The following is a 12,051-nucleotide window of genomic DNA, read 5'->3' as shown; positions in this document are numbered from 1 at the left end:
ACGACTATTTGTTAAATTAGGTATAATGGAATCTATCCTGACGTTTAGAGAGTTATATTAGATGTTTCAAGGGGTAAGATCAACACTCAGTAAACTACCACCTCAAAGACGGTATATGCAAGAAGAATTAAAGCTCTTAATATCGAAAAATCGACCCCAACAAACGTTTTGAATGTCTGAAATGGTATTACGCCGCCGAATTTGCGAAGAGTAACGTGTGTGCGGCACACCTTTGCACTCAGGGAGGTCGCTAAACATAGAAACTCGTTAAAAAAGCCACGTGAAGTCGTATGTGTTGAGAGCAGTACCAGAGAGATAAATCCCCGTTTTCATCAAGTTGTACCCACTCATCTTTATGTTCAGTAGAGCCTCTATTACCCAGTCACCGTAATATACAGTGGAGCCTCGATTGCCCTGTCACATTACTGTACAGTTGAGCCTCAATTGCCCTGTCACCTTACTGTACAGTTGAGCCTCGATTATCATATCACCTGACTGTACAGTTAGCCTCGATTACCCTGTCACCTTACTGTACAGTTGAGCCTCGATTACCCTGTTACCTTACTGTAGAATTGAGCCTCGATTGTCCTGTCACCTTACTGTACAGTTGAGCCTCGATTACCCCGTCACCTTACTGTACAGTTGAGCCTCGATTGCCCTGTCACCTTACTGTACAGTTGAACCTCGATTACCATATTACCTGACTGTACAGTTGAGTCTCGATTACCCTGTTACCTTACTGTACAGTTAAGTCCGAATTATTCTGACGTTTATCGACTTTTTTCATATCGGTCTGTCGTCGATTAACGTCAGAACTCCGGCCCTCTATAATATGCGGGAAATATGCGACCCGCGCCCGGAGCGCACTTCAAACTGATATTTTTGAAACAAATCGTCACTTTCACACACATGTCAAAGCCGGTGTTCCCCAAGGCTCGGTCCTTGGTCCATTTCTTTTCTTAATCTATATCAATGAATTAACAGAATGTGTAACAAGTAAAATAAAACTTTTTATCAGATGATACTTCTCTCTATGAAGTAATAGACAACAATCAAAATGAAATTGCAGTGAAATTATATAATGATCTAGGCTATATTAATGCATGGGCAAAAAAATGCGATATGCAATTTAATTCACTAAAAACTGAATCTGTAATCTTCTCGAGGAAAAGAGAACAAAATCATCCAGATATCTTATTTGGTAATGTAACTGTAAGTAATAAACAAACTCATAAGCATCTTGGTTTTACTTTTAGTAGTGATGGAAAATGGATATATCATATTGACAATATTTATGAGCTAGCTTATAAAAGAATGAATATATTGAGAATGTTAAAACACAAATTGGATAGAAAAAGTCTTACAACAATATATACCTCTTTTATTAGACCAATACTTGAATATGGGGATGTAGTATGGGATAACTGTAGTAGCCAAAATAAAAATATTCTTGAGTCAATCCAGCTAGAGGCATTAAGAATTATTACAGGATTGCGTAGAGGGACTTCTCATTGTAAGCTTTATGCAAAAACTGGACTTGAATCACTTTGTTGTAGGCAAAACAATCATAAATTAGTACTTATGTTCACAATTTTAAATAATGAATCGCCTAAGTACCTAGAAGACATCATTGAACCATACTTTCACAGCAATATAAATGTAAGTTACCCACTAAGAAATAGCCGTATTTTCAATCCCCCTTTCTGTAGAACTGAGAATGATTTCAATAGTTATTTTCCCTCAATGTGTAGAGAATTTAACCTTCTATCTGCAGAAACTTTAAATGCTACTTCCATTCAACAATTTAAAAATGTCATCAAGTCTGAAAATATGAACAACACTGAAGAAATTGCTAGCACATTTAACTACTATGGGCCAAGAAAATTCAATATCATAATTTGCCAGCTGAAAAATCATGCTAGCAACCTAAATAGTGACTTATATATCGATCATCTGAATGACACACCAGCATGTAGATGTGGACATGAAAATGAAAATGCATTTAATTTTATATATGAATGTCCACCCTATAACAACATTAGAATGCAATTAGTACAAAACATTTCTCAATTTGGTATAACTGGTAATCATGAGCATTTTAATCTAAAAACTCTATTAAATGGGTGCTTAATACATGTATGTAGCGCTGATATCAACATATTCATTTTACAATGTATATCTGACCACATTTCTCAAACTAATAGGCTTGATATGTAATCTCACTCACAGCAAAACTTTACATTAAAAGTGATGCTATTATTTATAGTGTCATGATCACTCTGCTAATAAGTATTGATACTGGTGTATATCTATCTTCACAACATCTCTGGTATTCGACTGGACTGGATGGAATTTATGAGTGTACTATTCTATAACCTGTTCTAACTATTTCATAGTTACATGAATATTCTATAATGCTTTGTTAAATAAATTTGAAGAGAATCAACTCCAATAATAGATAATAATAACTACATTTTCCTATATGAATCCATATCATATTCTGAAATTTTACAAAATGTTTATTTCTTGGTAACTTATCCCATATATCCAGTGGGTGGATGGCCAATGTGTTTATACACAGGGACCTTTGGGCCTGTATCCCTTGGATTTTATGTAGGATGAGTTGTCAATAAATATACATAATTTATTAAATTGTTAATATCTGAAACATAAACAGAAAATGATTGAATAAAAGTTGTAAAATGTTCATTTCACAAGCAAAATTGGAGTTATCTGTACTGTTTAATTGGATTGTTATGACAGAATATATGTAATGTTTGTAAATAAGTTTGGAAAGGACTTAAATAGCCCTAGCCTGATGTCCAATCCAATTGACATATATAAAGTCAGTAAAATCTGTTGAAATGAAAAAGAGGTATCATCCACAAAAAGACGGGCAGCTGATTCAAAGACATTGGCAATATCATTAATGTATATATTTAAAACAAAAGCGGCCTAAGAATGGAACTTGAGGAACCCCTGCTTCGTTTAAACCTAATTAAGAATAAGAATGGTTTAAGAAACTTTCTGGTGCCTATGAAATAAATAATTTTCTAACCAGGTATATAGTTCACCGCAAAATCCGTATGGTTTTAACGTCACATTAATGCCAAACCCGATCAAGCCTTAGAAATATCACAGAATACCATTCATACATACATGTGTTTTTCCTCAAGAAGAGCAATACAAATTTTGTGATAAATTTCAATGAACTGATATACAGTAGAATGATTATACATAACACCAGATTGGTGCTTATAAAACAATGATATTTCAATTAAATATTTATGTAGGTATTTGAAGATTACTCGCTCAAAAAACTTTTCCAGCAGTAGATGAATGTGAATTTTGCCTATAAGCCTATTTAGAAGGAGAATGCCTGTCACCTGTTTTAAACAGTGGCATAGCTTTGACTATTTTCCAGGTGGTTGAAAAAATACATGTCGATAAAAACATATTAAAAATAGTTTTAAGCGGAATACAACAGTTTGTGAGGTATTTTTTAACATATGGTGGCTGATTCCAAAACGAATAACTTGCATTAGCGTGTTATGATTATTTGTCTGCAATCCTATTCCGTGTTATAGGACCATAACACGGAACAGAATGCTGTTTAATGCTAACATTACATTTTTCATTAAAATAAAATATTCACAATGCACTTTTAAATTCGAATTTTGCGGTGTTTGTCCAACAGGTAGAACAGACCATGGAATTGCTCACGTCATGTTGTCTCAAGACTTTCCCTGTAAAAAGTATAGTTCGTGGAAATAAACATAAGAATATCAATACCATTTCAAATTTTAATCAATCAAGATATTCAATTTACATTTGATAAGAGTCTTGCATAAAACGGTGAATATTAATTGAATCATAGTGGGTTTTTTTGTTTGCTTTTCTGCTTGCTAGAGCGGAGGGGAATAGCGACCCGGAAGTTAGTCGGACCCGCGGAGAACCAGTTGAAACCGGTGTCATATATATCAGTACGCCTGCGTTATGGTCTCATAGAACGGAACTGGCCTTGGTTGTATTATACAGTGGCAATGCAGAGCAAATGTAAACATTTATATGAATGCATAGATCAACGTCAGGTTCTACTTGATCATGTATATAAAACAAATGACTCACAAGAATGATATTTTTGCCAAATAGAAATTGAGTACATTTTTTTTAAATAGGTGGACAATTTAATGAAAGATACTGAAACTAATATACACACATAGAAAGAATTAGAGCAACTAAAACTAAGATGGGTTTTGGTTGAGCCAAGTTTCTAGGACTAACTGACGTGTCACAACATCCTATTTCACCACAGCAAGATGATACACACTTGTTGTTCCATGCACATGAAGGGTTCCTCTGATAGCAGCAGTCAATTGGACAATTTTCCGGTGTCTCTCCTGCGTCACACACACTGTTGTAACATGTGTCAGGTGTCTGATTGGTACTTACAGACCTTTTCTCAATTCCATATGTCTTTTGGCATTCTTTATGGAAACACATCGAAAACGCCCAACAGAATCCTGGGATTTTCTTCCAGAACGACGTGCATTCCTTTCTAATTCTTTTTTGCCTACTACACCCACCACATTTAAACTGAGTTCCTATCATATTTCCATTTCCTCTTTGAGTATCAGTACCACACGATCCACAATATGATGTGGTTGATGCTGACTGCCATGTTATCTTGTCACAGTCGTCCACAGGTCGGCCGTTGATACAATTGTTACAGCAATTGTACCAGTGAACCACGGAGTCACCTCCGAAATTGAACTCCGTACAACTGCCCTCGCTTGGTTGATCTCCAGCTTTTCGGACCACACGATGAGAACCATCCGCTGTCGCCAGCAGTAGTATCACACCAACAAGCTTCAGCATGTTGCTTTCTGCAACCTCTTAATCTGATATATACAAGTCGTCTGGTCTCTGAATCCAAGAGTGCTATATTTTCCTAGCGTCACCGGCCTAGTTAATCCCCAGCTATGAATGGGGTATCACGTTACTTGAATAACTATGTCTTTGTTGTCCTTTTAATCTATTCAACCAACCAAGAACTATTGCGTTATTTTTAAACGGCTTTTATATGCACATAATTATGTATACGTTGCAAAAAGGTTTGTTCCTTGTAAGCCAATATATATATGTGCATGTTGTTTTGGTGGTCATAATGACTAATGAGTGTCACCCGTCCTCAGACTACCCTGGCTGTTGCGAGGCGTATGGCACCCAACCAAGCAAACAAAGTAATTATTGACGACAGTAATTTAACAGGAGACAAGTCAATAGTATCCGTGCTCGGGGTCACTAGTCATTGCGCCGGTTACCTGCACACGGTGCCGACAACCGGCACATACGCCGGCACCAGCTACAAAAAGCTATGGAGCCGTCACCTCCAACCATATACTATGTACACTTATGGAACCGTCACCGACTCTAGCCATAATAAAAGACATAACCAATAAAAACACAACAAAAAACTGTTCCAATGTAGAATATTATTGATTGCATTATGTCATAAAGACGTTACTACAGGAAAGAGAAATGTGTTGTTTAAATGAGAGGATATAAGTCATAAGCGAGAGTAATATGAAGTCTTATTTGAGAAGATATATGTCACAAGATGGAGTACTGCGAGCATACAAGTCAGAAGAGAGAGTACGGCTTTTTTTACTTGGGATGCTATGATTCAGAAAATAGGACTACATAATGTTAAGTCAAAGCGAAAGTAATGAGAAGCTGGAACTGTAATTAACTCATTTGTTACAATTATGTAACAAATGAGTAACATGAACAATATAAAAGGAGAGAGGAAGCCTGTATTTTGAATACGAGGGAGGACAGCTTGTGGTTGTGGTCGTATATATATACCTGTATTAGTATGCAAACGTATGAAAAACACAATATTCCAGGCATACTTACAGTGTAAATGATTGTAATATAATTCCAGACATACTTACAGTGTAAATGATTGGAATACACTTCTAGACATACTTACAGTGTAAATGATTGTAATACACGTACAGACATACTTACAGTGTAAATGATTGTAATACAATTCTAGACATACTTACAGTGTAAATGATTGTAATACACGTACAAACATACGTACAGTGTAAATGATTGTAATACACTTCTAGACATATTACAGTGTAAATGATTGTAATACAAGTGCAGACATGCTTACAGTGTAAATGATTGTAATACACTTCTAGCCATACTTACAGTGTAAATGATTGTAATACAATTATAGACATACTTAAAGTGTAAATGATTGTAATACACTTCTAGACATACTTACATTGTAAATGATTGTAATACACGTCCAAACATACTTACAGTGTAAATGATTGTAATACCATTCTAGACATACTTACAGTATAAATGATTGTAATACACTTCTAGACATATTACAGTGTAAATGATTGTGATACAAGTGCAGACATACTTACAGTGTAAATGATTGGAATACACTTATAGACATACTTACAGTGTAAATGATTGTAATCCACGTCCAAACATACTTACAGTGTAAATAATTGTAATACAATTCTAGACACATTTACAGTGTAAATGATTGTAATAAAAGTCCAAACATATGTACAGTGTAAATGATTGTATTACACTTCTAGACATACTTACTGTGTAAATGATTGTAATACACGTCCAGACATACTTATAGTGTAAATGATTGTAATACACGTCCAGTATAAATGATTGTTATACAATTATAGCAATAGTTACAGTGTAAATGATTGTAATACACGTACAGACATACTTACAGTGTAAATGATTGGAATACACTTCTAGACATACTTACAGTGTAAGTGATTGTAATACACGTACAGACATACTTACAGTGTAAATGATTGGAATACACTTCTAGACATACTTAAAGTGTAAATGATTGTAATACACGTCCAGACATACTTACAGTGTAAATAATTGTAATACAATTCTAGACACATTTACAGTGTAAATGATTGTAATACACTTCAAAACATACTTACAGTGTAAATAATAGTAATACAATTCTAGACATACTTAAAGTGTAAATGATTGTAATACACTTTTAGACATGTTTACAGTGTAAATTATTGTAATACACTTCTAGCCATACTTACAGTGTAAATGAGTGTAATACACGTCAAGGCATACTTACAGTATAAATGATTGTTATACAATTATAGCAATAGTTACAGTGTAAATGATTGTAATACACGTACAAACATACGTACAGTGTAAATGATTGTAATACACTTCTAGCCATACTTACAGTGTAAATGATTGTAATACAATTATAGACATACTTAAAGTGTAAATGATTGTAATACACTTCTAGACATACGTACAGTGTAAATAATTGTAATACAATTCTAGACACATTTACAGTGTAAATGATTGTAATACACTTCTAGACATACGTACAGTGTAAATGATTGTAATACAATTATAGACATACTTAAAGTGTAAATGATTGTAATACACTTCTAGACATACGTACAGTGTAAATGATTGTAATACACTTCAAAACATACTTACAGTGTAAATAATAGTAATACAATTCTAGACATACTTAAAGTGTAAATGATTGTAATACACTTCTAGACATACTTACAGTATAAATGATTGTAATACACTTCTAGACATACGTACAGTGTAAATGATTGTAATCCATTTCTAGACATACTTACAGTGTAAATCATTGTGATACAAGTGCAGACATATTTACAGTGTAAATGATTATAATACTCTTTTAGACATACTTACAGTGTAAATGATTGTAATCCACGTCCAAACATACTTACAGTGTAAATGATTGTAATACACTTCAAAACATACTAAATGATTGTAATACAAGTGCAGACATGCTTACAGTGTAAATGATTGTAATACACGTACAGACATACGTACAGTGTAAATGATTGTAATACACTTCTAGACATACTTACAGTGTAAGTGATTGTAATACACGTACAGACATACTTACAGTGTAAATGATTGGAATACACTTCTAGACATACTTACAGTGTAAAAGATTGTACTACAATTCTAGACATCCTTACAGTTTAAATCATTGTAATACAAGTGCAGACATATTTACAGTGTAAATGATTATAATACTCTTTTAGACATACTTACAGTGTAAATGATTGTAATACACGTACAGACATACTTACAGTGTAAATGATTGGAATACACTTCTAGACATACTTACAGTGTAAGTGATTGTAATACACGTACAGACATACTTACAGTGTAAATGATTGGAATACACTTCTAGACATACTTACAGTGTAAATAATTGTAATACAATTCTAAACATACGTACAGTGTAAATGATTGTATTACACTTCTAGACATAATTATTGTGTAAATGATTGTAATACACGTCCAAACATACGTACAGTGTAAATGATTGTAATACACTTCTAGACATACGTACAGTGTAAATGATTGTAATACACTTCTAGACATACTTACAGTGTAATTGATTGGAATATTATTCTAGACATACGTACAATGTAAATGATTGTAATACACTTCTAGACATACTTACAGTGTAAAAGATTGAAATACACGTCCAAACATACGTACAGTGTAAATGATTTTAATACACGTCTAGATATACTTACAGTGTAAAAAATAGTAATACAATTCTAGACATACTTACAGTGTAAATGATTGTAATACAATTCTAGACATACGTACAGTGTAAATGATTGTAATACACTTCAAAACATACTTACAGTGTAAATAATAGTAATACAATTCTAGACATACTTACAGTGTAAATGATTGTAATACAAGTGCAGACATACTTACAGTGTAAATGATTGTAATACAATTCTAGACATACTTACAGTGTAAATCATTGTAATACAAGTGCAGACATACTTACAGTGTAAATGATTGTAATACACTTCTAGACATACTTACAGTGTAAATGATTGTAATACATGACCAAACATACTTACAGTGTAAATAATTGTAATACAATTCTAGACACATTTACAGTGTAAATGATTGTAATAAAAGTCCAAACATACGTACAGTGTAAATGATTGTATTACACTTCTAGACATACTTACTGTGTAAATGATTGTAATACACGTCCAAACATACGTACAGTGTAAATTATTGTAATACACTTCTAGACATATGTACAGTGTAAATGATTGTTATACACTTCTAGACATACGTACAGTGTAAATAATTGTAATACACTTCTAAACATACGTACAGTGTAAATGATTGTAATACACGTCCAAACATACGTATAGTGTAAATGATTGTAATACACTTCTAGCCATACTTACAGTGTAAATGATTGTAATACACGTCAAGGCATACTTACAGTATAAATGATTGTTATACAATTATAGCAATAGTTACAGTGTAAATGATTGTAATACACGTCCAGACATACTTACAGTGTAAATGATTGTAATACACTTCTAGACATACGAACAGTGTAAATGATTGTAATACACTTCTAGACATACTCACATTGTAAATGATTGTAATACACTTCCAAACATACTTACAGTGTAAATAATAGTAATACAATTCTAGACATACTTAAAGTGTAAATGATTGTAATACACTTTTAGACATGTTTACAGTGTAAATTATTGTAATACACTTCTAGCCATACGTACAGTGTCTATGATTGTAATACACTTCTAGACATACTTACAGTGTAAATGATTGTAATACACGTCCAGACATACTTACAGTGTAAATAATTGTAATACACTTCTAGACATACTTAGTGTAAATGATTGTATGAACGTCCAGACAAACTTACAGCGTAAATGATTGTAATACACTTCTAGATATACTTACAGTGTAAATGATTGTAATACACTTCTAGACATATTTACAGTTTAAATGATTGTAATACACTTCTAGACATACTTACAGTGTAAATAATTGTAATACAATTCTAGACATACTTACAGTGTAAAAGATTGAAATACACTTCTAGACATACTTAGTGTAAATTATTGTATGCACGTCCAGACATACTTACAGTGTAAATGATTGTAATACACTTCGAGACATACTTACAGTGTAAATGATTGTAATACACGTCCAGATATACTTACAGTGTAAATTATTTTAATACACTTCTAGACATATTTACAGTTTAAATGATTGGAATACACTTCTAGACATACTAACAGTGTAAATGATTGTAATACACGTCCAAACATACGTACAGTGTAAACGATTGTAATACACTTCTAGACATACTTACATTGTAAATGATTGTAATACACGTCCAAGTATACGTACAGTGTAAATGATTGTAATACACTTCTAGACATACTTACATTGTAAATGATTGTAATACACGTCCAAACATACGTACAGTGTAAATGATTGTAATACATTTCTAGACATACTTACAGTGTAAATGATTGTACTTCATGTCCAAACATACTTACAGTGTAAATAATTGTAATACAATTCTAGACATACTTACAGTGTAAATGATTTCAATACACTTCTAGACATATTTACACTTGAAATGATTGTAATACACTTCTAGACATACTGACAGTGTAAATTGTTGTAATACACGTCCAAACAACCTTACAGTGTAAATAATTGTAATACAATTCTAGACATACTTACAGTGTAAATGATTGTAATACACTTCTAGACATATTTACACTTGAAATGATTGTAATACACTTCTAGACATACTGACAGTGTAAATTGTTGTAATACACGTCCAAACAACCTTACAGTGTAAATAATTGTAATACAATTCTAGACATACTTACAGTGTAAATGATTGTAATACACGTCCAGACATACTTACAGTGTAAATGATTTTAATACACTTCTAGACATACTTACAGTTTAAATGATTTTAATACACTGTAAATGCTATCTCATATTAAAAACAGTTCCCATTCATACAAATAGTACCGCCAATCGAACACTTGACCACAAGCCGTCCAGGTTTAATGTCAATGTTGATATCGTTATAGTCAAAAACTACACATGCAGAAACCACTTCTAAATCTTCTATGATATTTAAACGTTCTTCGAAAACTGCCAACCCTCTAATGACCCGAAATAATTCCTCTTCGAAATATCGGGGAAGAAGTCGACATTGATCCATCCATGTCGAATGAATATAATACATCCTCCTTTCCGGTTCCCCAGTGAGACTTTCATGTCTCCATCACCTCACTGTGACGATCAAAAAAAAAATCTTTGTTCAATGATACAATGTTCCAAATATGAAAAAAAATATAGTTTTACACAAAGACATACTTATTGGACAAAGATAGCTACAACTTAGTTAGTGGGTTAGTAAATTCAATACCATACACATGTACATATGTGATCTCTTTTTATGGCTATTTTTACTGCGTTTTTATACAGTTGGATATACATGCATGCATGCATGCATTTCAGAATGCATTATACAAACGAATTAGATTGGATATATACTATTGTTGTTCGATTCTTAACGGCCCATCAACACAGAAGAGATCATTAGGGACAATAAAAGTAGACAATACATGTAAAAGGAAAACACATCAAACGAACGAAAAGGCAAAAGACATATTGAGAAGTAATAGTGGCTACGGTTAGCTACATCTTTTTGAACAGACCAACGGTTTTTAGGTAGGTTAGAATTGTAGAGATACAGACTGTTTCAAAAAGTGATTTGAAATCTGTAATATTATTATAAAAAAGTTCTCTTGTAGGCTGAAGGTCAATGCAACTTAATAGCAAGTATTTTACTGTAAATGGTTAGTGAAATGTTATGCATTGCGGCTAGTCTTCACTTTTCAATAAATAAGAATGGGTTATGTAGGAATGACCAACCGGAGACGGGCAAGGACAACCTTGTTTTCTCTATAGCTTGGATACATTTACCGATTTTCGGTTTTACACAGTGTAATTTGTTGTCTATGCATTAATTCCAATTATTTTGCCCTCACAAAATGTGTTATTAAATATTGTATGATGATGCTTCTTTGATATGATAAACTGAAGACTGATTTGCTGCTGATTTGTCGTATA

Source organism: Mizuhopecten yessoensis, unplaced genomic scaffold (genome assembly GCF_002113885.1).
Source record: "Mizuhopecten yessoensis strain PY_sf001 unplaced genomic scaffold, ASM211388v2 scaffold3575, whole genome shotgun sequence".
In the NCBI taxonomy this organism is placed as follows: domain Eukaryota; kingdom Metazoa; phylum Mollusca; class Bivalvia; order Pectinida; family Pectinidae; genus Mizuhopecten; species Mizuhopecten yessoensis.
This window is presented reverse-complemented; position numbering follows the sequence as displayed.